The following is a 24,084-nucleotide window of genomic DNA, read 5'->3' as shown; positions in this document are numbered from 1 at the left end:
GGAATTGACAAGAAGGTCCTCTAAGGAGGTTTTCTGTCTATAGCTACAGAAATGCACTGCACAATTAAGAGTGTGTAGTCACAACTGTTATGGACTCAGTATAATACATAAGTGTGTTGAAGCCCACTACTCGCATCATGAGAGTGTCTCCTTGAAATGTGTGTAAATAAAGTGATCCTAAACATACTGACTCTACACAAAATGGTAAAGTAGTTTCATGTTTTATCTTCGGTGACCTTTCCCATCCCTAAATCCTCTATTAATTTATGGGATTCCCAATCTAAAGAGATAACTAGTGCCTCATGAAGCCCGCCCTTCCAGTCACAGAAGAAAGCTGTTCTGATACATTTGCACATTCACCAAGCAGATGTTGAACATCTAGTCTGTCCTAAGCAATGGGAACACAAAGAGCTCCTGTTCTCAAGTGGCCCAGAGTCTAGTGAGGGCAACAGAAATGTAAGCTGTCCTCTCCAGAGTTTCAACCCATAATAATCAGTCTCCCAATGGAAGGAAGACCAGGCTGCAGTGGGAAGCACATGGGAGAGCAGTTACTCAGACTGTGTGGGAGGCCTTTTTGAAACTGGAGATGATCTGGCTTACTCTGAAGGAAAAATTAGTGCTATAGCACAAAAATGTGCACAGTCACAGAGATGAGAGATGACTGTTCAATGTATACCCCGTCCCCTACAGCCAAGCACAGCCCACGGGAGTCCAGGCACTGGATTCTGGCCTGGAGTTCTGGGCTCTGCACACCTCAGACAGACCAGATCCCCAGGCCTGACCTCCATCACCTGATGTCCCAACCACTTTATGTCCTTCTGAAGATGCCCCAATCTCTCCCTTTTCTCCTCTACTCATTCAGTTAAAATTATGTTGACTATTACAGTCATTTGGATTCTTTGAATGAGCAGCATATCAGGAAAAGAAAAATGTAATGATGGTAAAACAATAATAAACAGTCCAGAGTATTATAGGAGATGGCATTTTAGTACCTCTCTGAATCCTCCACCCCTAGGAGAGAGGTGTGCTGATTCTTCCTGGTTCATCATGCAGAGAGATGGCGATAGTGAGAGGTCTAGCTAGCTTTCTGAGGCCCAGGCCGGCCTCCCACGCCTCACATGCAATCATTTCTGTGCTTTGAGCCGATGTTTCCAAGATCATGTGGTTGAATGCTACTCACTGCCTGACTACAAAATCCCAACTCTAGACTTCCTAATGGCAGGAAACAAAGGAGATACAGACTTTAAGAAACAATTTTTTCCTCCTAATTTCCAGGACTTGACCTATATGATTCCTGGGATGTCCCAGAGAGATCTGCATCACTTTCCCATTTTAGAAAGTTTGAGAACCATGGTGCTGGGAGAACTGGGAGTTGTGAAGGCAAGGGAAGGGAGCTAGATGTTTAGAATGACAGGGAAAGGGGACATGCAAAGGCACTGAGGCAGGGAGGATCATGTTGAGGCAGTGGGAAGAAGCCTCTGGTGACTGGAGTATAGCGCTGAAGCTGCAGAGGCAGGAAAGGGCCAAGCCAGTGCAGGCTTCACAAAGTAAAGGATGTGGACTCTATCCCACAAGCAACAGGTGGCCTCTGCAGGTTTCTAAGCAGGAGGGGAAGAAAACCAAGTTTGCATTGTGCAAAGATCACTCTAGCCACAGCGTGGACACTGCATTTCAAGGAGGAAGTATGGAACTGAGGAGACAGTCAAGGGGCCATTGCAGTCAGCAAAGCAAGAGGGGATGGTGGCCAGGGCCAGGTGGTGGCAGCAAAGAAGAGAAAATGAACACATGCACGAGTTCTCTAGGATATGGGACCCTCAACCTATCCTCCACACAGCAGCAAGATTTGAAAGCAGAATCAGATCCTACTTGTCCTCAACTTCTAATTCCTCAGTCTTCTCCATGCTGATGGGATGTCATCCAGAATCCTTAACACAACTGGTTCCTAGGGCTCCTCCTCACTCTCCACACTCCAGCCCCTAAAGGTCCCCTCCCCAGAGCAGGCTTCCTGGACCATCCAGGGGAAGTAGGGGTCCATACTATTACTGACCTCAGTACCTCATGTATGCCTTTCCCAGGCCCTAGAGCAATTTGTCATCCTTTGTTCTTCATTTCCTATCTCTTGCTTGTCTCTTCATGAAGAATTCATGAGAGCAGGAACCATGTCCGTCTTATTTACCCAGCACAGTGCCTGCCCTGGCATGTAGTGACCCCTCAATAAATACTTAGCACATTAACAAAGGAACTCATGTGGACACCTTGGGGTGCTCCAAGTTTCAGACAGGCACAGGAGGCTCAGCGGTGGTGACCTTCTCCAAGGACCACATTAGGTGGAAAATAATCATATTTTAGATGCAAAGGCTATAGATCAGCCTTATTTTTATTTCTCCTTTCTTCTTTCATTACTTCCCTGAGATTTTTTTTCCCCAAGGTAACAAGTTCAGAGCCAGTGGCCTGCAAACTCCCAGACAATGCACACAGTTCGTCAAATTGTCTTTTTCCAGTGCTGTTTGCTATAGCCATGTTTTGTTGCATTTCTTAAATGTTGCTAGGACAATGAAAAGACCACCCCATTTAACCAGATGACCGAAATACTGAAAGGTCAAATTCAGCTGCACTTTTATTATTGAGGAGATTTTTAGATCACTAAGGAACAGATCCTCTCCGATATCTATGGTTTTAATTAGTACTATTTCCTTTCACATTCTGGAGCACTTTCTATTTGCAACCTCACTTCCAATGAGTAATCTTTACCATCCTCCACAGAAGCCAAGGTTTAGAAAATTGTATAATCCCTATATTCTAACTCAGGCGACTGAAGCAGAGAGAGATTACCTTTGCCAAGAAAGAGAGTGGTTTTATGGCTGAATCGGTTTCAAATTCAGAGTGTATTCCAAGCTTTCAACACTCTACTAATGAACTGTGTACTATTTTCATTTCTGTTTGCTTACGTGAGTATTTACCAAGCCACTGGCATCATATAAGATCAGTATCCAAGCTACAAAGGCTTTTCAAATTGCTAACAGCAGACATAGTTCAGACTTTAAGTACCGAGAAGCAACTGGGAACAGCTGCTTTTGAATCAGAAATAAATCTAAGCAATACTCCAATATAGCAAAAGGAGGAAAAAGACCTTGTCTCATTAAATAGCTAACAGGAGAGTGTATCTGATAGTAAAACCTTGGCAGAACATAAGATACCTGTTTACTGCCAAATTCTAGTCACACAACATTAAGGTTACCTATTTAAGCACGGAGCACTGGCTTCTCATCATATATAATTCTATCAAGGAGTCTCCCTTGTGAATCTTAGTTGCCTTTAGAGTGAGCAGAAATACTATTGCCAAGATAACCAGGACCCAACCTCACAGGGATTTGTAGATAAAAATTAATCCCTCGAATTGTGCCCAGAAGCAAATCAGTGACTAATGGAGACTAGCAAGCAAAGGCATAACTAACCTCTTGGCGCCTGTCGCCGCCAAAGCTTCTGAATAATTTTCCAGGGTAGCTCCTTAGTAGGGCACATAGAAAAAATCCCATCCGAGCATTAGAAACAGGAACTATACGGGCATGGGCTACTTATTTTTCGTTTATCCTTTGTCATGGCCCTCCTCCAATAATTGTCTTTGAGTGTCATGAGATTGTTATGGGGTGACCAACTCTTGCCCAGTGAAAAGGTAATTTTTTTTACTTTTCCGAAGCCAAAAGGTAATTTTAAGAAAAATTCTGGGGGAAAATATCCCCCGTGGGGATCTTTTTAATCAAGAAGCACAACATTTCCCATATAAATGTTGCATAGGGACTGCCATGAAAATAATCCATTAAGTAAAATATTCCAAAATCGAATCTAATAAAGCTGGATAGAAAAATCCGTTCTTCTACTTTGGAATAGAATGTATAATAAAACTAGGGAAATGTTCACATGGCACTAAAGTCTACAAGCCTAGTGTAATCCAGAGCACTCATAGAAAAAAAAAAGCAGGAAGAAAGAAGAATTAAGAAATGAGAAAATAGAAGGGTGATAGCATTCTAACATGGCCACGATCACTAGATCCACCTTCGAACAAAAGAAATAGAAAATCAATTGAGTTAGAGAGATGTCAGGATGGAACAATTATTCATGGCTAATTACTTTTTAAAAGATGATGACAATGGGTTAGTTTTCCCTGATATTGATGAAGGAAAACCTTTGGGGAAATCATTAGCAAAGGTGAGCGAGGATATGAATTATTCTCTGGGATGTTGGGAGGCAAAGAAGATGGAAAAATAAGTAAAATTCTAGTACAGTCTAGTGAAGGTCATCAAGACAACGGAGCTGATACTAAAAATTACCGTTTTCTAAAATCCAAACCTGTCATCAATATGCCTCACGGTGAATTATTTCCCAGAACAGATGATTTGTTATGAAATGTTCAGCAACTCACCAGACAAATGACTTTAAATAATTTTATTCAGTAGTACATTCTGAAAGGCAAGATTACATGTAGTTGTTCTACCTATAAATTAAGAATCCTTTTAAAACTATTAGTACCGCTTTAACAGGTGCTCTTAGGTTCGGCTTCAGACAGGTTGGTGGTAGTGCAGGGATACTGGTTCACAGAACAGAGTTTGCCTGAAAAAAAAAAAAAAAAAAAAAAAAAAAAAGACCTTGGTAGTATTCACAGGCCATCTCTGAATATAGGTTAATTATAGATTATAGCCCAGAGCTGTGATCAAAGACCATGCACCTTTGTTAGAAATGAACAGACTACAGGATGGTCCATTCGTTTCCATCACCATTAAATGCCTGAAAATAATAGGAGCAGACACATATCAAAGAAAACCCTTCCCCTTGGCTATGGTGAGGTAAAGGCTGTTTATCACACACAAGAGTGTTCGGCAACCCCTCTGTAAATTCTCTGTCCAAAATATGCATACGTGTACATAAATGAACCTGTTTGTGAGCAAGGCTGTATCAATGAACTCATGTGTGCCCCCCTAAAAGGAGGTCCCTCCAAGAACCATTTACCATTGACTGGTATGTAGACACACTTTGAACAGAAAGTATGTGTTTACTGCTCTGGTCAAAAGCATGGTGAACAAAATAAAGACCATTAGCTAGCTTCCAGTCATCCAGTCTTTGATACTAAAACTTGAATCAATTACTGAGACAACAGGGTTAATTCCCACTTGGATGGGAACTTATGTATCTTGACTGGCTGAAGTCACAGTTGAACATCCTAGTTTGAAATCACATTTAAGTGAGTTGATCAAGCATTTTAGCACTGTCTCCTGTCTGGTCTGCCTCTCCTGGGTTCACTCCCCACTACTCCAGATTGACCTGTTTGCTGTCTTTCCACTCAATCCCAACACTTGGCCACGTTCTGCTGACACATGTTTAATATTGTCAATGGCTCCTCCTGCAGCATGTTCCCTCGCCCTTCCTCCCCACATATATCTCTTACAGACCTGTACATACTTCTCCTTCCCTCATAGGTATCATAGCTTATTTAGACCTCATTTATCCAGCACAACTCAGGACGTCTACCTTGAATGCAGCAGCCCACAGTGAGCTCACCATTCTCCGATAGTTCACACTGTCAGACTTGACATTTCTCTTACTACTCGTGATTACGTGTCTTTAATAATTATGTCAGTTGTAAACTGCTTAAAAGCAGGCCAATGAGTAACATATATTTGTGTCCTTAAAAATGATAGCATCCTATCTTCTTTATAGCAGGTACTTAAACAGGGTTTTGATTCATGAATGGATTGAGTTTAAATGGTCCAGACTGTTTCTTCAGATTTTATGTGGAGAAATTAGCCTATAAGCAGATGGCATCCATATAAGCAAACAAGATGAATTTCTGTTAACCATAATGTATATGCCAGAAATTCTACATCATGATGTCGCGAGACAATAGAATTAATCTTAGTGAAGTAAACAATGTGAAGAACAAAATATAGAAAGCAATTTTCATTACCTTGGGTAAAATTTCTCTTTATTAGGAGAATTATTTTCAGTTTGGAAATTTGACAATCAAGAAAACGGGTAACTACATGTGAATTCTCCTTTTATTATACATATTTAAGAATTTTCATTCATTGCTTTCTAGGAAAGATGTTAAGAAAGAGGAGAAGATGAAGACAGAAGCAGAATAAAGTCTTTCAGTGAAAGATAATTGCAATGAGACCACTCTTGCCTTCTTTTTAAAAACACATCTGGAAGTTGAAAGAAAAAAACGGAAGAGATAGGAGAGGGGGGGTGTTAGACTCAAACATTCCCAAACATGGACATAGAGTATAATGAAACAGCTCACTCCAATTGCAAAGTCTCAGCAAACATTTTTGGAAACAGCCACTAGTCTTTCCTCTCCTTAAATATGTGACTGTTCCGCTGCCTCATGGAAGGACATTATACGTCAACAAAGAGAAAAAAAGCCCTCTTTTATCATCCTAACAGAGTCAAGGCATCAGTGGGATTAAACTGTCGTAGTCCACACAGATTCCCAAAACTGGCACTCTGTTCTCAACTCCATAAGAAAATGCAGCATGTCTATTTGTGAATGTATGTTATAAACACTTCTGATACCTTCTGTGAAAATGCCCTATAACTAGCTAAGGGCATTGATTTTTCAGACCTTTGGAAGTGTTGAGAAGACCTCGGGCAGCCTCTCTCCCCAACAAAGGAATGATTACTCTGATAATTCTTCCAACAGAATATTTTAAGATTATGCTTCCATTGTAGCATGTGTGTTTAAACTCAACTCAACTAGTTATATGGGCATCTCGAGGGCTCTTAAAAATACAGAAAAAGTCGAAGTAAAATTCCACAAGAATTCAGATAAAAGAAAATTACCTTTCTTCTTTGGAGAGTGTTTTTAGAGAGTTTGAAAAAGGACATTGATGGATTCCTCCAGACGAAGGCTTAAGAGGTAATAGTATCTGAGCTGGGTGGAAAAAAAGACAAGAAGATGCTGAAGTGTTCCCAACATATTCTGCTGATGCTTTAAGTTCCACCCTGTAGTAATTGGAATGGATTTCATTACAAGAAGTTTTTACCCACTCACACCAACTGCATCCTTATAAGAGTGATGGAGACTAAGTGTATCTGTTATGACCATTACCATCACCGTCTCCAGGGAAACAGCCCAAGGAAGTTATCAAAGCAGTAAAAGTAGAGGAGGAAAGAATACAGCGCTGCCAGCAAACTCAACACTCCAAAATACTTGAAGCTTTAAATTAAATAAATAACAAAACTCACACAATTCCACTTAAATAATCATGAGGGGGAATAAAAGCCTTCGTTCCTTTTCTATTTCAAAGATTTTAGCACTAAAAAACAGCCGATTTCCCTTGAAAAACATTATTCATATTCTTTATTTCTTCAAATAATATAGAGCCTCAATAAGATTGTCAAGCACAGTGCATTTTAAGGTGCAGGTAAAGTTAAAATTAGTTGTGAACACGAATAATTCATCTATCATAAGTCCTTTAAATACAATAATTATTTATGCTTCTTTCATGGTTCTATTTTAGCCTCTGAAGGTATGTGGCTAAATCATACACAGGCAAGATACTTTATAGAAATCCATTATATATGTATAATGGCAAAATTCCCATCCCCAACCCCCAAGTGAGATGTACATTTCCTTCTTGTCCGGGGCTGTCTGAAATTCATGGGCTCTCATCACAACATGATAAGTAATTTGAAGGGCAAAGGGGTAAAGGGTGGTTTTAGCTGGTGGATATTTTTCTAGTCTTTTTGTCCTCAGTGTAACTTATTTGGAGACAGTCTCCTACTTTATAGTCCCTGTTTAATGAGGAACGAGAGAGCTCTCTAAATCCATACTATTCAATTCAAGGGTACATGCAAGGAAACACAGCTAATTCTATCCTACATTCTCTAGATCCAGTATTGTCCAACATGCACCATGTTGCTCACAGGGCTTCATGGAATTAGCCAAGCCTAAGCAATTCCAGATCTAGTTGCAGTTGACCAATTGCACCTGGTTTGTACTTCCCACCTTAATTTTCTAAGTTAGATTAAAAAAAAATCAAGCTTAACAAATGCTAGAAGAGTCACCAGACTATGGAGAGGAACAAAATGGGAGTTATGTTTTAAAAACTCTAAGTCACAGGTGGTTCTGAGTATGTATTACATAACCTGGACAGGTTGAGATCTGATGCAATAGACTCCCATTCTCTGCTCAGCCCCCATCTAATTCAGGCAAACAGAAGCTCCAATCTTCTGGCAGGGATGGGAAAGGTGAAGACTCTCTTACCTCCCAGAAAATAGAGGGGAACTCTGTCTAGGGGAGAGAGGGAGGGAGGGCAAGGTCAGGAGTCTCCATCCCTGAAACTCTCTGAACCCAGAGTTCATTCCTTCTGCATTTCTAGAGTACTCCTCCTCTTTAAATATCCATGTCCTCAAATGCTACTCTCAGTCCATTCTCTTCTCACTTCCCTAATTACCCTCAGAACAAGTCCAGACTCTTGGCTCCAACAACCAGGGAAGATTCCAGTTTTGTGAGGGCAGAAACTTACATAATTAAGCAAAAGGATGCAAAATTGCAAATACAAAGTTAGGTATGAAAGCGAATGCCTATTACAAATGAATAAACCAACCCGGAAATAAAAAGCAGATATAAACCCATAAATACAGAGGACAACCTGATGGCTGCCAGAGAACAATCTGATGGGAGGGGGTTGGGAGGATGGGTGAAAGGGAGTGGGAGATACCGGCTTCCAGTTACAGAATGAGGAAGTCGTGGGGATGAAGGGTACAGCATAGGAAACACAGTCAATGGCTTTGTAGTAGGGCTGTGAGGTGAGAGATGGGAGCTAAACTTGTAGTGAGCATGGCATAAGGTAGAGAGTTGTGGAATCACTATGTTGTACACCTGAAACCAATGTAACATTGTGTGTCAACTACACTTCAATTAAAAAACATTTTTAAAAGAAAGTGCATGTTTATTAAGAATACCAAAAAACCTAGAGCATATGAATAGCTAGACCACAGTGGCCCTAGTTGCTCCCCATCAGGCCCTTTCCACTGCCATAGAATATAGATCTGCTGCTGGCACTGCTGTGACTCCTGCCCTACTCTCGCACCTACCAGTCTCCATTTTTTGTGTGACCGTGCTTTAGAAAATCACCTCTTTCATAAATAAGGTGCTTGGTTAGTTGAGAGATTTCACTGATGCTTATGAGTCTTTTGTGCATTATTTCATTAAGCTTTTCCATAGTCTGGTTGATACCTGAAAGAGGAAATGAACCCAGTTATATCTGGTATTACAATTGGAAAAAAATTATTAAAAAGTAAAAACCCTTTAGACGAATCTTCAGGTTTCTTTTTCCCAAGCATTTTGATTTGGTTAGTATTACATATACTTCTTTACCATAACCACATGAAAAAAAATGAATTTTATTTTAATAGCCCCACCATTGCTCTTTAAAATGCACATAGATTTGCAAGATAGACAAAATAGAGACTACAAATTACTCTCAGTAGTTAAAATTCAATTGCATTGATGAAATTATGGAAAAGGGTTCATTTTCTGGTGCTGTCTTTGGGCTTTTTGAAATCCTGGTTGCTGGCTTACTCCCTAATTTGGTAATTTGCAATAGGTTTCCCAGTCATTAGTGCAAATTAGCGAGGTTTAGCTATAATGTGAATATTAATACCTTCATTTAGAACCATTCCACGTGCCCTCGCCGGGTTTCTAAGGACAAGTTGTTTTTTTTTAAACCTTGGAGAAAGGCTGTATGAAATACATGAATATAATGTTTATGAAAAGGCATTTGATAACCAATGCATTATTTTTCACCTTCTATGAATAAAATGTCAGTGACTTTGGTAATATTGTATTTTAAAAGCCCAAGGACTGGCAGACAGCCCCGTGCACATATCGTGCTATATTAAAGGAATATTGGTCCTTGGCTAGAAAGGATTTTCTAGCCCAGCCTGAGCAATAACCACTTGATCACACATCTCGCCTGTGTCTAAGCTCCGGACAGCAGAGTATGTGCCTCTCATTTGCTGGCTCCAAGCCCTCCACTCAGCATCCTGCATAGTCACTGGGGCCATGCGCCTTCAGCTGCATGACCTCGGGGGCACACTGGAGAAATGTTGCCTTCTGTCCATGACCCTTTTAAGACTCTTTAATGCCTTCCCAAGTTGTCACCATAGTATTCCCTTGCTTTCATAATTCTCCCTGACAACCACTCCTCCTGATGCCTGCTTCACAGCAGGGCTCTAATTCAAGTGCATGCTGGAGACCACCACCATCAGTGTCTTTTTTTTCCAATACAAGTAACATTGGGACTTTGCCTCTGAACACACCCAAACTAGCAACTTAATAGCTAAAGATGACCCTCTTAGCCCTGGTACCTGGCCTGTTGCCTTGCCTGACTCAGGCCACAGAGAATCCCAAAGTTTCCTTTTCCTCTCTTTCCTAAACATGGCATTATTTAAATTTAACACTTGTCATCAATCAGCTTGGAGGCAAGAACGATCGCATGAAATGGTGTCCTCATGAAAAAGAAAGATACATTTATCAGCCGAGACCTCAAAATAAGACAGCAAGATGGATGGTGGGATGAGAAATCAGTGTTCCTTATTTTTCGGAATTATATCACCTCCCACTTATGGTTGTAATATTCCTGAATCTTGAGCTCTGGATTTGAATCTGTGAGTCTCTGACACATCTTGGATTCTCAGCTCCCTAATTTATAAAATGAGGATAATAAGATTACCTCACAAGGCTATAGTAAGGACTATAAGGACTAAGACACAAAATATCTAAAATACCTAACACAGCCTGGCACATGGTCAGGCTCAAATCAATAATGACACTATTTCCATAACTGAAATCATTATTAAAATGGTATGTGTCAAAAAAAATAAATAAAATAAAATGGCATGTGTCTGAACATCCTGGACCTTGTTGGGGCCCTGGGGATGATTACCAGTGAATAGTCATTGACATGGTTTAGGATCCAAACCTATAAAGGGATTCTGACCAGAAGTAGCATGGTCTACAAAGAGCCAGAGGGACAAGACAACTCTGGCTTCTTTCAGAAAAGACAAGACTCAAAAAACAGGATAATCATCTAATACTGAATCCAAAGGGCCAGGCACAGGAAATTTTAGGGCCAAGATCTCTGAGTTGCGAAGGAGATGGGATTAGGACAAGAACAGGTGGGAAGCAGGGAGCAGCCATCGTAAACCTCAGGCACAGGTAGGTATTTCCAGCTCATCCCTCTGAGCCAGGGGCGCTTGGGAATGTGAAGTAGGCAAACAGGGTCTGAAACAGAACACAGAGCACAGGATGTAAGAGCTAAGAACACCTTTAACCCATCTGAGCTATTTTTAAAAAGCTGCATAAATACTATTCTAATACTACCACCTTTGAAAAACACCTGTGTTCAAAGCCTGTCTACCTGAAAGACCACATTTTCTGAACAGCAGTTCTATTTCCTGAAAATCAGGCACCTGTTACCTGAAGTGACAGTCCCTGCTGTGTGAAGGCAGTCATCAGATCCAACAGCTGTGTCTTCTTGAACTCTGCAGCAAAATGACCCTGTGCGGGCAGTAGGACTCTGTAGAGTGCCCTCTGAGTCATCTTGGTGACCCTCTCCAGCTGCAGTCAGCCTGTCAGTAGCCTTTATTGGGCACTTGTCCTCAGGGCAGTAGACAGTCCCATGAACCAATGTGGTCTCTTTCCAAGACAGAACAAGATATTATCTCCTCTACACTAATGTGTATGGGCACCCCCCTCATAGAGTTAAAGACCCTTCTCCCCACCCAGTCTCCCTTACACTTCACGACTTCCCTACAGCCACCATCCCAGTGCATCTGTAAATTCTTAATACGTCAGCATGACACAACTTCTTTTTAGACTCCTCCTGCTGTTCTTGGAATTCATTGGACCCTTTCCCCTCAAGTTAATGCACACTTTCTCCTGGTCAACGTGCACCCACTTCAAAACTTCATTTCCAGTGTAGTGTTTAACAGCTGAGTCTAGGGATGAAAAAAAGAGAGAGGAGAAAAAGCAAGTGTGAGCCTCATGAAAAGGGAAAATCAGAACAGATTGCAATGAAGCTAAACTGTCTATTCATTTGAATCAAATGCTATAAATTTCTAAGCATAATGTTTGACAGTAAACTGTCATCAAAGCAACAGACTCATTATAAAAATGCTAAGGGTATATAAATCTCATTGACTGCTTATCATTAACTGTGCGGGGTGCTGATAGGAAATGCCTGGTTATAATTTATATTTCACTAATAAGGTCCATTTTAGAGTATAGCTGTCAAATCTATTACTCACCTTTCTCCAGTTTTATAGTTGTTCTGGACAGCACTGAAATTGAATGTTAAAAGTGTGGTTTCAAGCATTATCTTTTGCTCTAATATCTCATCCCTGCATATTGAAGCTTGCCTCACCTCTAATCAGAACTCAACAGCTAGATTGTTTTTCAGAAAGTAAACCAGAGAGAGAGACCAGAGACAGAAACATTCTCTTGAAAAGGAAGGATTTTAGACCCACTTTCAAAACTTAAAAGGCAAAATGCAATTAAAATATTGGCAGTCCAATTATTCCATTATTCCAACATGTTATCAGCATTAATGATAATCCTTTATCTTTTTGGCTGTGATGAAAAAACTTGCCAGTAAGTTACTATGATATGGTAGGTGCAACATTAGACATTTCTACTTAGGTTGTCACATTTATATTTAGGCTGGTATTCAAGGGGCTCAAAGCAGTTTATCTGAGTATTAGACCATGTCCTCATGATCTCACAGATCAGGAAAAAAGTTATTGGTCCCTATAGATGCTATTTAAGACAGGGAACATGACCAAGGAAAATATTAATACAAATACCCAAACAAAGCAACATATGGTTTAACTTCCAGCATACTTTAGAGCCCCTATTCTTGATATACTAAACACTTAAAAAGGAAAAAACCAACTCTGTAAACTTTCAGAGAAAATGTTTTCATATTTTTGGCATATGATAAATGGAGTGATAATGTTACATCGCCAGTGCACCAGTTCTTACTCACTGGAGGCTTCCAGTGAGTATTCTATCAAGGAATAGAAAAGAGTGCCTAGAATGCACCACCCTAATATGTTGAGCAAGGATACAAATTGAAGGCCCCAGTGAGAGCTAAGCTTCACCAAAACATTAAACCAATGAAGGATAGGTTCCTAGCAATCAAATCACAGACCTCCTCAGTCAGAACCATCAATGAATTGAGGAGTCCAAGTGGGAAAGACCAAAGAGAAGGCCCAGGGGGTGATGAACTGCTGTCCCCAGCCAGTTGGTTTTGACGATGAAAAGCTTCCTTCTTAGTGGACACACCCTCTGTGTGTTATAAAGCAGCTTTATGAGCTATCCCTGACACAAAGGAGTACGTGAAAGTGAGAAGCTAGCGAAGCTACAGCACCACACACAGCAGCATGTTCTCGGAGTCTGCTCCCTGCACTCCTTCTCAGATATCTAGTAACTAATGCCAATGTTTGCAGTACAAGCTAGAACCGGGTTATACTGATTTCTGCTACAATGGGTCTGGGTTCCCAGTCCCCCAATTAGATAATTCAGTTCAAAACCACTATCCTAGATTATGGATAAATTAGTTGTCAGTGTCATCATCAATGCATAGTGTCCGTACCCTACCACCACTTCCTTCTGAAATTTGCTGTAACTCTCCAGAAGCTTCCCCTTTGGTGACAGCTCTTTAACCAGAAACTTAAGGATGTCTACCAGATGCCCCTCTATTATTTTCTCTAATCTTTTGACGGTTCTTCCTCTCTGGTCCATACAACCACCTAGCACTTAGCTTGTCACTCCCCCGTCTGCCATAAATCCTCATCTACCCTATCCCGTTTAGTCTTCTCTTCAGCTTTTTAGTGAGATGAAAATCGCTCGGGGGCATTCAGTCAACCTGAATGAGATCCTGCCTCAAACTTCAGATTTGTAACCTGGAAGGAAATCCCTTAACTTCTCTGAGCCAACTTCCACATTAGGAAAATGAACATGGAAACCTGACCCAGTAAAACCCCTTCTCAGATATGTTCAATAGTTCACATTTGCTGAGGGAAGAGTCCTGGCTCCTTCCACTCACATCTGGCAGTCTCAAGGGCACAACCAGCTTTCATAGGCACTCAAGGGAAGCCACAGGCATATGGCTAGAGATGTGCAGTGGATACTCTCACTGCCCTTTGTTACAACCTCTGCCTTGATTTAAAAACAAAAAAGACAAAGACAAAGACAAACAGAAACCTTGACTATCTGTGCCCCACCTAGCCCACAGTCTCCTCCCCACTCTTGACAAACACCACACTGGAACCCTCTGCAATACTGAGCAATTAGACTCTCTTTTGCTGCAGACTCTGGTACATTTTCCCCTTGCTCCAGTGCTTTTGTTATTTGTTTAAACTTGTAATCATCTGTCAAGTCTCAATTCAAATTCTATTCCATCAAGAAAACTCCCCTGATACCCCAGGCAAACTGTGGTTCTCCACACCCATGTTCTTTCTGTAGTTTAAACAGCCAGTTACAGCAGTTGTCATTGGTGTTTATCTGCAAGTCTGTCAAACTCCTTCAGGAGCTGTCTCTTGATCTCACCTCCAGGATGTGTGCAGTACCCAGCACAGTGTAGCTGCTCAATAAATGTTAGAAGAATAAATAAATGTGGGGCACCTGGGTAGCACAGTCAGTTAAGCACCCAACTCTTTGTTTCAGCTCAAGTTGTCATCTTCCGGTCTTGGATCAAGCCCTGCATCAGGCTCCGCACTCAACACAGAGTCTGCTTCTCTCTCTCTCTCTCTCTCTCTCTCTCTCTCTCTCTCTCTCTCTCTCCCCTTCTGCCCCTTCCTGTGTTTTCTCTCTCTCCGAAATAAATAAATCTTTAAAAAAAATAAGAATAAATGAATGTTACCATTTTCTTCTATAAAACCTCTCCAAAAACTTCATAAAGAATCAACTCTTATTCAATTTTGTAGCCACATATATATGGCTCATACTTTCTTCTGTCTACAATAAGGGCTGAATAACAATTTATCCAAATCAACCTATACTGATGCAACTTCACCTAGAAATACATCGAAATTGGCCATATGTGTGAGGTCCACCTGACCCTTATGGAGTTAAAGAGGATCAAACTCTCCAAGCATCTAATGCACATTCAGTGGAGTAACTAATGTCTTGAGGAGGGAATAGCGGTAAAAAGATGAAAAAACACCAATTCAGAGGCCCTTAGAATCACTGAGCTTTACACAGGACAAGACTCTGCTGTTTAACCAGACATTTCTTTCACTAAGGTGAAAAAGCACATACCATAAAATCCATGTCCGTGGTTGGAAAAAAAAAATGCAATACATATATATCATGGATGGAGAAGTGATGGCATGATTTTGTTAAATGGAAGCAAATACATATAGGGGCATCTAGTGGCTCAGTCAATTCAGGGTCTGACTCATGATTTCAGCTCAGGTCATGATCTCAGGGTCATGAGCTAAAAGCCCTGGTGTGCAGCTCCACACTCAGCAGGGAGTCTGCTTGAAGATTCTCTCCCTCAGCTTCTCCCCGCCACTTGCACATATGCGCTCTCTCTCTCTCAAATAAAAAAAAGTAAATGCATATATAAACTATCCAACTAAATGCTTGTAGGTGGTCTAATCTAGCCAACAGTACAGCTAGGAATTAATAAGCAGTGTTAATGTGACAAGCAGCGCAACTAGAATAAATAATCTTCCTCCTAATTTAACTCCATATTATCATAAACTAGTAAGAGTATGCAGTTCAACCACAAATGCCAAGATAACAATAGTCCCACAAAGTACTCCTGAATCTCCAGACATACTAAGCAAAGAAAAGCAATTTTTATTTTTTGCTGATAAATGGTTTAATCAAACCTAACAGATGAGGCAATACATTTTGAGAACACTTTGTTGTTCAGATCGTGGGGTCAGTAATTTTATTTGTTGCAAACACATTACAGTGAAACTGAGTGTGCATTGGGGGACGAGGTGGTAAGGAGGAGTGACATAAATTTTCTGCAAAAGGTAGTATATTCTATCTAGAAAATATTTTATATTTCAAACATGCTATAAGCAGAAAGAGGCATAGGAATTGATAATTTTCCTGTGACTTTGTAGAAAGGGAATAAAATAGCAATGCAAAATCATACCTCTCCAAAAAAAAATCAAAGCATTAAAGTAATAAAGGAATAGATGTTATATTTCAATATAGCATTTCAAATTCAACATATCCTATATGTGGTCTGGGGTCACCTTGGGCAAATGTCACTAAAAATAACGACCAGATAGGTCACTGTTGTGTCATTTGTACAATTCATTTCTGTAAAAGAAATGATCCCAGGCTACATTTTAGGAAGACACCACTTTCTGTGGCCAGCCAGCCCTGCACCCCAGCCATGAGCTTCCAACATTTGCAGCTGTGCACCATGTACTTGCAGATTTGCTTCATGTTCCTGCACAGGTCTTTTTAATATGCTTGAGAGCAGACACTTTCAAAACTATACCAACTATAACTTTTAGTAGAAAAATTCAGCCTGTGTTCATATAACATTGCTACAGGATAATGGTAATCATTCACATTTGCAGAACACTAGTGGCTTTCAGATTGCTCTTATACCCACTATCCTTCTGAATCTTCAACAACCCTGGAATGCATAAAGGCAAGGCACTCTCTCATTTTACAGATGAAGACACTGAGGGTCCAAGAGATGAAACAGCTGGCCTATGGCCAGCTAGCTTTGGGAATTCTCTAACTCCATTGGAGGTCTCCAACTCCCAGTTCAGGAGTCCTGCCTCACAGCTGTCATGAGAAAGAGCTCTACAGAAGCTTGGTCACAGGTTTGAAATTCAGCTCCACCACTTGCCTCAACGAGCTACTGCAAGAATCTCGCTAGGTTCTCTCCCTCTCCCTCTGGGTCTTACAGAAAGCTGGCATGATCTCATAGAGCCCCAGCTCAAACTAAGGTTTGTAAGTTTCCCATAGGGCCATGGCCGCTGGAAGCGCAGGAGGTGCTATAATTGAGTAGGGGAGAAGCCTGAGGCTCCTAGGGAAGTAACTGTGCAAGTGTGCCCGGTTAACCCTAGGACTGAGGGGCTTCCCCACATGAGAGACTTTCAGGATGAAGCCAGAAATAAGGACCCCCCCCCACTGGAAGTGGGACTTTAAGTACAAAATTCAGGCAGTCCCAGGTAAACCAGGGCAGTCAGTCATCCCAGTTTTCAAAACTTCAACAAAGTGTCTTCAGAAACATCAAAGAGGTTTGAAATATCTCCCCTTCTATTTCCAATAGGCCCATCAATAGAAATTTGCCAAGAATTTGAAATGGGTTATGAAAGACCCAGTTGGGCCAAACATTAAAACTGAACTGACCCCTTCATTGAGCGTTTATCTTACTTTCAGTTATTTACTTATCTTAATCACTAAGTGTTTTTTGCTTAATAAAAGCTAAGTATTACAGAATACATTGTAATGCAAGCATTTGCCACCAAAGAACAAGAAAGAGAGAAAGAGAATGAGAAACAAAGAGGCATCTATACTTTAGCATGCAAAGGACACAGGATGCTATGTGAAGACAAAGAAATGACTTGGAACCCATGTGTGTCTGGGGAGGGCCAAGCAGGGAGTGGACATTCAGGAAAGGAATTGTGAATGGAGACATGTTTATGCTGATGGAACTCAGTTGAGGATACAGACGGAAGGGGGTGGCCCTTGGGCTGCACTAGAGCAGGACAGTCCCACCAAAGAACAAGCAGCACACAGGTAAGTAGGCAAGATGGAGCATGGTGCATTCAGAGGACAAGGAAATCAAGAAAGAAGCACCAGAAGGTGAACATGAAGGACTTTGCATCCCATGCTAATGAGTCAAGACTTTATCCTGTATGCAACTGTGAGCCACTGAAAGGACTTAAGCAAGACATAATCCCATATGCTTTAGAGAGACATTCTAACATCAATATGGAGAATAGATTTGAGGAAGGAAGGAGCAAGACTAGAATCTAGCAATACTGGAACAGTTTTTATAAACAACATGAGAAACAATGGTGGCCTGTGTTATGGTTAGTGGCTGCGAGGATGGAGAGAACTGGACGGATTTTAAAGCTATGAAGGTGGTGAAATAAACAGGATGTCGGGGTTGACTGAACATAATTCGTAAGCTAAAGGAAACTATCTAGGATGCCACTATACATAGAGCATATCTGTGTACAGATACACATATATCCATGATGAATTTGTATTTCTTAATATGAAAGCAGTTGTATGACAAATTTTAAACATTGCCTAAGCCATAAATAGGACAGCTTGGGATTCTGTGGCTGTTCCCAGCTATTACCTCTTAAAAATAGTCAGGCAATATGTGGTTATATGTGTAGCTCAAAACCATGCCTTGTATAGCTCAGTTAACAGCCGAAATAATGTTATCCTCATCCATTCATCCATCAACGGACATTTATTGAGGCCTTCTCAGAACCAGTGAGTAGACACTGGGGGGGGGGAATGATAAAATGATGAATGAAACAGTGTCCTTGCCCTCAAGGAGTCCACAGCACAGTAGGGGAAACAGACAATAAAAAGACAATTACAGCACAATGTGATCAGTGACAACACAGGAAAACATGCAGTCATATGGGAGGACATAAAGGGAGCAGCTTATCCAGCCTGTGGGAGAATATTGGTCCACAAGGGCTTCTGAAAGAGATGATGATCATTGACTGTAGGCCTCTCCTAAAATCTGTTATACAATTCTACTTCATCCCATCTCCGTCTTCCAGTAAGTTCTTTACAGAGAATGACTGTGTCTTATTTATCACAGAACCTTGGGCAGTAGGTGTTCAATAAGACAGATGGATAAATGGATGGATGGATGGATGGATGGATGGATGGATGGATGGATGGATGGCAGACAGATGGTGGATGACATGAGTGAAGGGAATAAATGGGTATTGATCTGACCTCAAAGGATTAAGGAAGAATGGCCATCAATTCATGGAAATTACCAGGCAAATAGTGCTTTATGGTGAAAGGGGATTTATTGAGAAGGTACTGGATTAAATGGGCCATGGGTTCAATTTTGTTTTGTGGAGTTTGACCCTTATCAGTTGATTCTTGTTGTTTAGTATTTATTGAGCCAGATTTTCTCTGTACTTAAGCTACTCTCTGGGAGAAGGTTAGACACTTCTGGAAACTGCATTAACTCTTTCAAGCCACTAGGGTACTATTCAGTGAATTACTTTTTGGTAATTAACGATGCTGCAACACAGAAACACAATGTGTGGGGATATGGAGAGCTAATCTCTCTGCCTGCCTTCTCCAGCTGCCTATTTCTGATTACTGAAGAGATAGGGCGCAAATATGTGAGGATTACACAATGACAGTCAGTCCCGATTTCATATAAGAACCAAGGGAAGTCTCCTCCTGAAGCCCATGAATTCTTCACATTAGAGAACAAAGATTAGCAGGATCAAGTGACTAAAGCACTTAACGGCTCTAATCCTCATTCCTGCACAAATTCACTCTGTGGTTTTGCACTTATCTCCTTCAGACTCTTTACCTTCTTTGCCCCTCTCTGTGCATCTGCCGGATGATAAGAGCAGTTCTGGGCTCTGGACAACCTGTATCTGTCATCTTTCTTCTTCTAATATAAAAAGAAAAAAAAATAGAGCTAGGTTTGAATGACTTCCTTTTTTTTTTTTCATACCCATATAGAAGCCTGAAATCTACTCATTAAATAGAAATGGTCCTTCCCCCATCCCGTCTCATCCCTTTAAAGCCAATGATATGTACTTTCCGTCTGCAAACATCTTACGCTGCTAGTTTGCATCTTTAATTACCCAGCGCACCGGTCTTGTTTCATATGACTTACAACATGCAGTTCTGCCCTTAGTTCATTTAAGCAAAATCATCCCTGGTTTGAGCCAAGATGTATTCAATATACAATTACCTGGTGGGTCAGGGCTCTGCCGTTTTGTCATTTTTACTGGCATTTTCTCCATTATTGCTAAGTACTGAGCAGTATAAGCTGTCAGAGCCACATGGCTGGCCTGAAACTTAATTTTCCTAAATTGCACAATTCTTCAGAAACAGCTTACACCCTCCTCCCCCGCCACCCCAGCACAGTTCCCTGGAGGGAGAACTAGGGGCAAATAGGGTTAAACTTCAAACCGAGTTATATAGAGCTTACCAAGAGCAACAGTGGGAGGAAGCAATTAAGCAGAAGTTGGGTTTGCAGGCTGCATGAGACTTCTGGAGACAATGCAGATTCTGAGTCAAAGTGGCTGCTCAAAAGCCTTTAAGTAGCAAGATTTCTTACAACATGACATGCTGGGGTAAAAGGCAGCGGGCAAGACGAGGGAAAGCCTGCTTACCGAGAGCCCATTGTGTGGAAGACGGTGCACTAGGGGGTTGTTATATGCAATAGGGCATTAATTTTGATACTAACCTGCTGAGATGAATATTTTTATCCCCATTTTATAGGTGAGAAAAGAGAGGTAGGAGGTTAGTGGACTGACCAAGGATACACATCTGGTATGTGGGACAGTCTCATTCAGATCTAGTTCTCCTCAAACCACCCACAGTATTTGTTGCATGAAACCACCCTAGAGAGGGTGGAAAGCAGTCTCTCTGACTGAAAGTCCTGAGAAGTAACAGAGGAATGCAATGCCCAGAGCCCAGCTTTCCTCTCTCTCCCTGCTGCTAGCCTCAGTGTTACACACCTACTTCCTACCCTCCCTCCAGGTGATCTGAGAGAAACCTCACCTTGGTCTCTTCCTATTCTGGATAACTCTTAACTCCCTGCACTTACTTCTCATGAAGAGAAGCCCTTTGAAGTCCAGTAGGTCACCCAGTCCCTATCACCTGGAGAGTTGGAAAAAGATATGACTCAGCTTAGCCTCTTCCTTTGTATTAACCTCAAAGAGAGGCCGTCTGTTCCAGCTTCTAAGGAAGAGTAGAATGAGATTACTGTCTGTTCCCTTAATCAGAGGGGCTTAGTGAGCAAAATGCAAACCTCAGAGCCCATTACAATACCTGTACTAATTAAATTTGGTGATAGACTGGCAATTTTTCCATACCTATCCTCTGTGGAGTTTACTGTTAAAGGACTTCGAGTTTTGAGAGCTGGTTTTAACCAGGTTTATTAGTCTGCTTTCAGTTGAGTTGAAGCTGGAAACTTATTATTTATTTTTTATATTTATTTATTTATTTATTTATTTATTTATTTATTCATTTATTTATTTTTGAGGCTGGAAACTTAGACCACAGATTTCTACCCACTGGGGACCTATCTGAATAGAAAAAAATAGGGCAAGCCCAGAGATGGAACCATCCTGACCACATATGTTCTGTATCTTTCACTTCTACTCAGATGACATCTGAGTAGTTCAACAGTTCACAGCTCGTGTGGTTCTGGGCCGTGGCAGGTGCAGTGTTGTGGTCGCACCACCCATTCCCTTCCTCTGCGCCACACCTTTTCACAGGTATATACACGCATATGCTTTGGGTCAACCTGCAGTCCCAAACTGTGTAGTAAAGAATTAGTTCTACCTAATGAAAGGTCTGACCTTTGTCCCAGCTCCTTAAGAGCCAACTTCTAAACTCTGGCAATTTCCAGAGTGACAAACATGTCTTTATTTTGGGGGACAGGCACTCGGGCCACACATAATAGTGTTTGCTAATGCAAGACACCTGATGGTTGATGCTAAAGAGATTACGCAGGCAGGGCCAGCCACGCAGACAGGGTTGGCTGCTGACTATTAAGGTTGGAGCTGACTATGCCAGAACGACTAACCATGGGGTTAGACAGTTGGGGCTTGGGCCACATGAAATCAACTGACCTCAGGGAAGGATGAACAAGAAACTGAGTTCAACTATGCGGTCAATAACTCAATCAGTCATGTCTACATAATGAACTTCAGTAAAAACTCTGGACACAAAGCTAGTATGAGCTTCCTGGGTTGAGAGTTCTTTGCCTACTGCCACTCACTGATGCCAGGAAAATGTTGTGTCCCCAAGGACCTGTTTGGAACCTTCCCAGTCCCAGAGTCTGCCCTAGGCAAATATTCTTTTGACCAGTAATGATTTGTATCTTTTTGCTATAATAATCCTGCAACTGTAAGCATGGCACCTTTCTGAATTCTGTGTTGTCCTAGTGAATTAACAAACTTCAGGGATTCCATGGGGGACCCCCAAATTTGTAGCCAGCTGGTCTGAAGTGAGGGTAGCCCATGGTCCCCCAAACTTGCAGGTGCTGTCAGAAATCTGGGGCAGACTTGGCAATACTTCTCTAGACTGTGTTCTTCACCTCATTTGGCTGACTCTGGGCCAAACACACTCTGGGAGTAATTCTTTAAATCTCTTTCCCCTTGCTTTTTCTCCTGGCCCTGAATCCCCCCTCATGTCTTTCTCACTTTCTAACTTTACCTCCTCACAGCACTCCTTGTAGTATCCCGAAATGGGTCTTTTCCTAGGAGCACCCTAAAAGTCAAAGACAAAAACCTTTTATCTATGATCACAACTCCCTCTGTCAAAAAAAAAAAACAAAAAAAAAAAAAACAATTTTTTTTAGAGAGAGAGAGTACACATAAGAGGGGCCAGGGGAGTGAGGGTGCAGAGGGAGAATCTTAAGCAGGTTCCATGCTCAGCTCAGAACCCCACACAGAGTTCAATTTCATGACCCCGAGATCATGACCTGAGCCAATATCAAAAGTCGGACACTTAACTGACTGAGTCACCCAGGTGCCCCCCAAAAGAAAATTGTATGGTTGGGACACCTGGGTGGCTCAGTGGTTGAGCATCAGCCTTTGGTTCAGGTCATGATCCTGGAGACCCAGGATCGAGTCCCACATCAGGCTCCCCACAGGGAGCCTGCTTCTCCCTCTGCCTGTGTCTCTGCCTCTCTGTGTGTGTGTCTCTCATGAATAAATAAATACAATCTTTAAAAAATTGTTTGGCTGACTCAAATAGCAATTAATGAATGGCGTTATTCATCTCACACACATCAATAAGCATCTGAAGACAAGGGTAAGGGTATCCCCGAGTGCAAGAGAAGCAGGATTGGAGCTTGACAGAATGAGGGGAAGAATGTGTATCTCCGTGTCTTGCTCAGGTAGCAGTTTTCATCTTTAACTGCTCTGACACTCACAACTGGAGTGTGGCTCAGGATCACTGGTACGATGCCATCCTGATAACTGAATGGTCCTCTTAATGTTTCTGCAAGCTTTGGAGTTCATGAGTTAGTTAGGGTTGGGGGCAGAAAGGGTAGCAAAAAAGGAGAAAGGGAAAAAGGAAGGGTGACAGGGTCATAGGCAAGGTCAAACGGCAGCCCTCTATCATGTCTGATTTAGTCTTTTTAAGCTTCCTACACATAGGCCCTCAACATCTAGAGATTTACAAGCTGAGGTCCTCCCCCGCCAGTAGCCCTCAGGACTCCTGCTTCCTCCAAGCAGGCATATACTCACTGGTGTTCCTGTGCAGGGCTAGCTCTTGCCACCATGAGATTGCAGCCGAAGTCCCCATGGGTCTCTGTGCAACATAAGCGATGCATGGCTTGTCCTCTGGGACCTCTGATGTGACACACAGTGCCTTGTTGACATTTTCCTTGGAGTCTTGAAATAAGTCTTGTTGGCTGCCAGGCTCTCTGAGCTTTAGGGACTGTGATTCTGCATTTCTGTATTTTCTGGGGAAAAAAAAAGAGACCCATTGCAGTGCCAAGGCTATTACTCACTCACTCATTCACTCACTCACTGCACCACTGCTCCTCCGATGGCACCCAGGCTTCTGAACACAGCTTCTTCTCGCCTTTTCCTCTCCCTCTCCAATCAGGACAAGCACAGTTACTGAGCTGTTGCAAGCTTGCAGCACGAAGGACTTGAATGTCCCTAAATACCTGTGCTGCTTGCTTTGCACTGTTTATTTTGCAGGGAATGGCCAATTCTCTGTACAAGATGTCAGATTAGCCTTCCATGTAGGCAAATGGGAGAGCTGGGAAAGTAACATTCACAGATACACACACACACACACACACACACACACACACACACATACACACACTTGCAAAACAAGAG

At 41.7% G+C, this 24,084-nt stretch overlaps 1 protein-coding gene across 1 annotated transcript in view; it reads right to left on the bottom strand.

Moving 5' to 3' along the window:
- Positions 1-4,428: 4,428 nt before the first annotated feature.
- Positions 4,429-24,084, bottom strand: part of LOC100855527 (protocadherin-8-like) — a 131,033-nt gene continuing 111,377 nt past the window's right edge. Inside the window, exons 9-17 of the mRNA XM_038570169.1 lie at positions 23,479-23,696; positions 22,442-22,495; positions 19,575-19,658; positions 11,799-12,000; positions 11,480-11,698; positions 9,663-11,284; positions 9,134-9,235; positions 6,835-6,925; positions 4,429-4,608 (exon numbers count right to left, since the gene is read on the bottom strand). The gene's annotated coding sequence lies outside the window, so the exon portion shown is untranslated. The remainder of the gene's footprint in view (positions 4,609-6,834; positions 6,926-9,133; positions 9,236-9,662; positions 11,285-11,479; positions 11,699-11,798; positions 12,001-19,574; positions 19,659-22,441; positions 22,496-23,478; positions 23,697-24,084) is intronic.

Source organism: Canis lupus, chromosome 22 (assembly GCF_011100685.1).
Source record: "Canis lupus familiaris isolate Mischka breed German Shepherd chromosome 22, alternate assembly UU_Cfam_GSD_1.0, whole genome shotgun sequence".
NCBI classification, from domain to species: Eukaryota; Metazoa; Chordata; class Mammalia; order Carnivora; family Canidae; genus Canis; species Canis lupus.
Note: the sequence above shows the minus strand (reverse complement) of the source record. Positions and strands in the feature narration are given on the sequence as shown.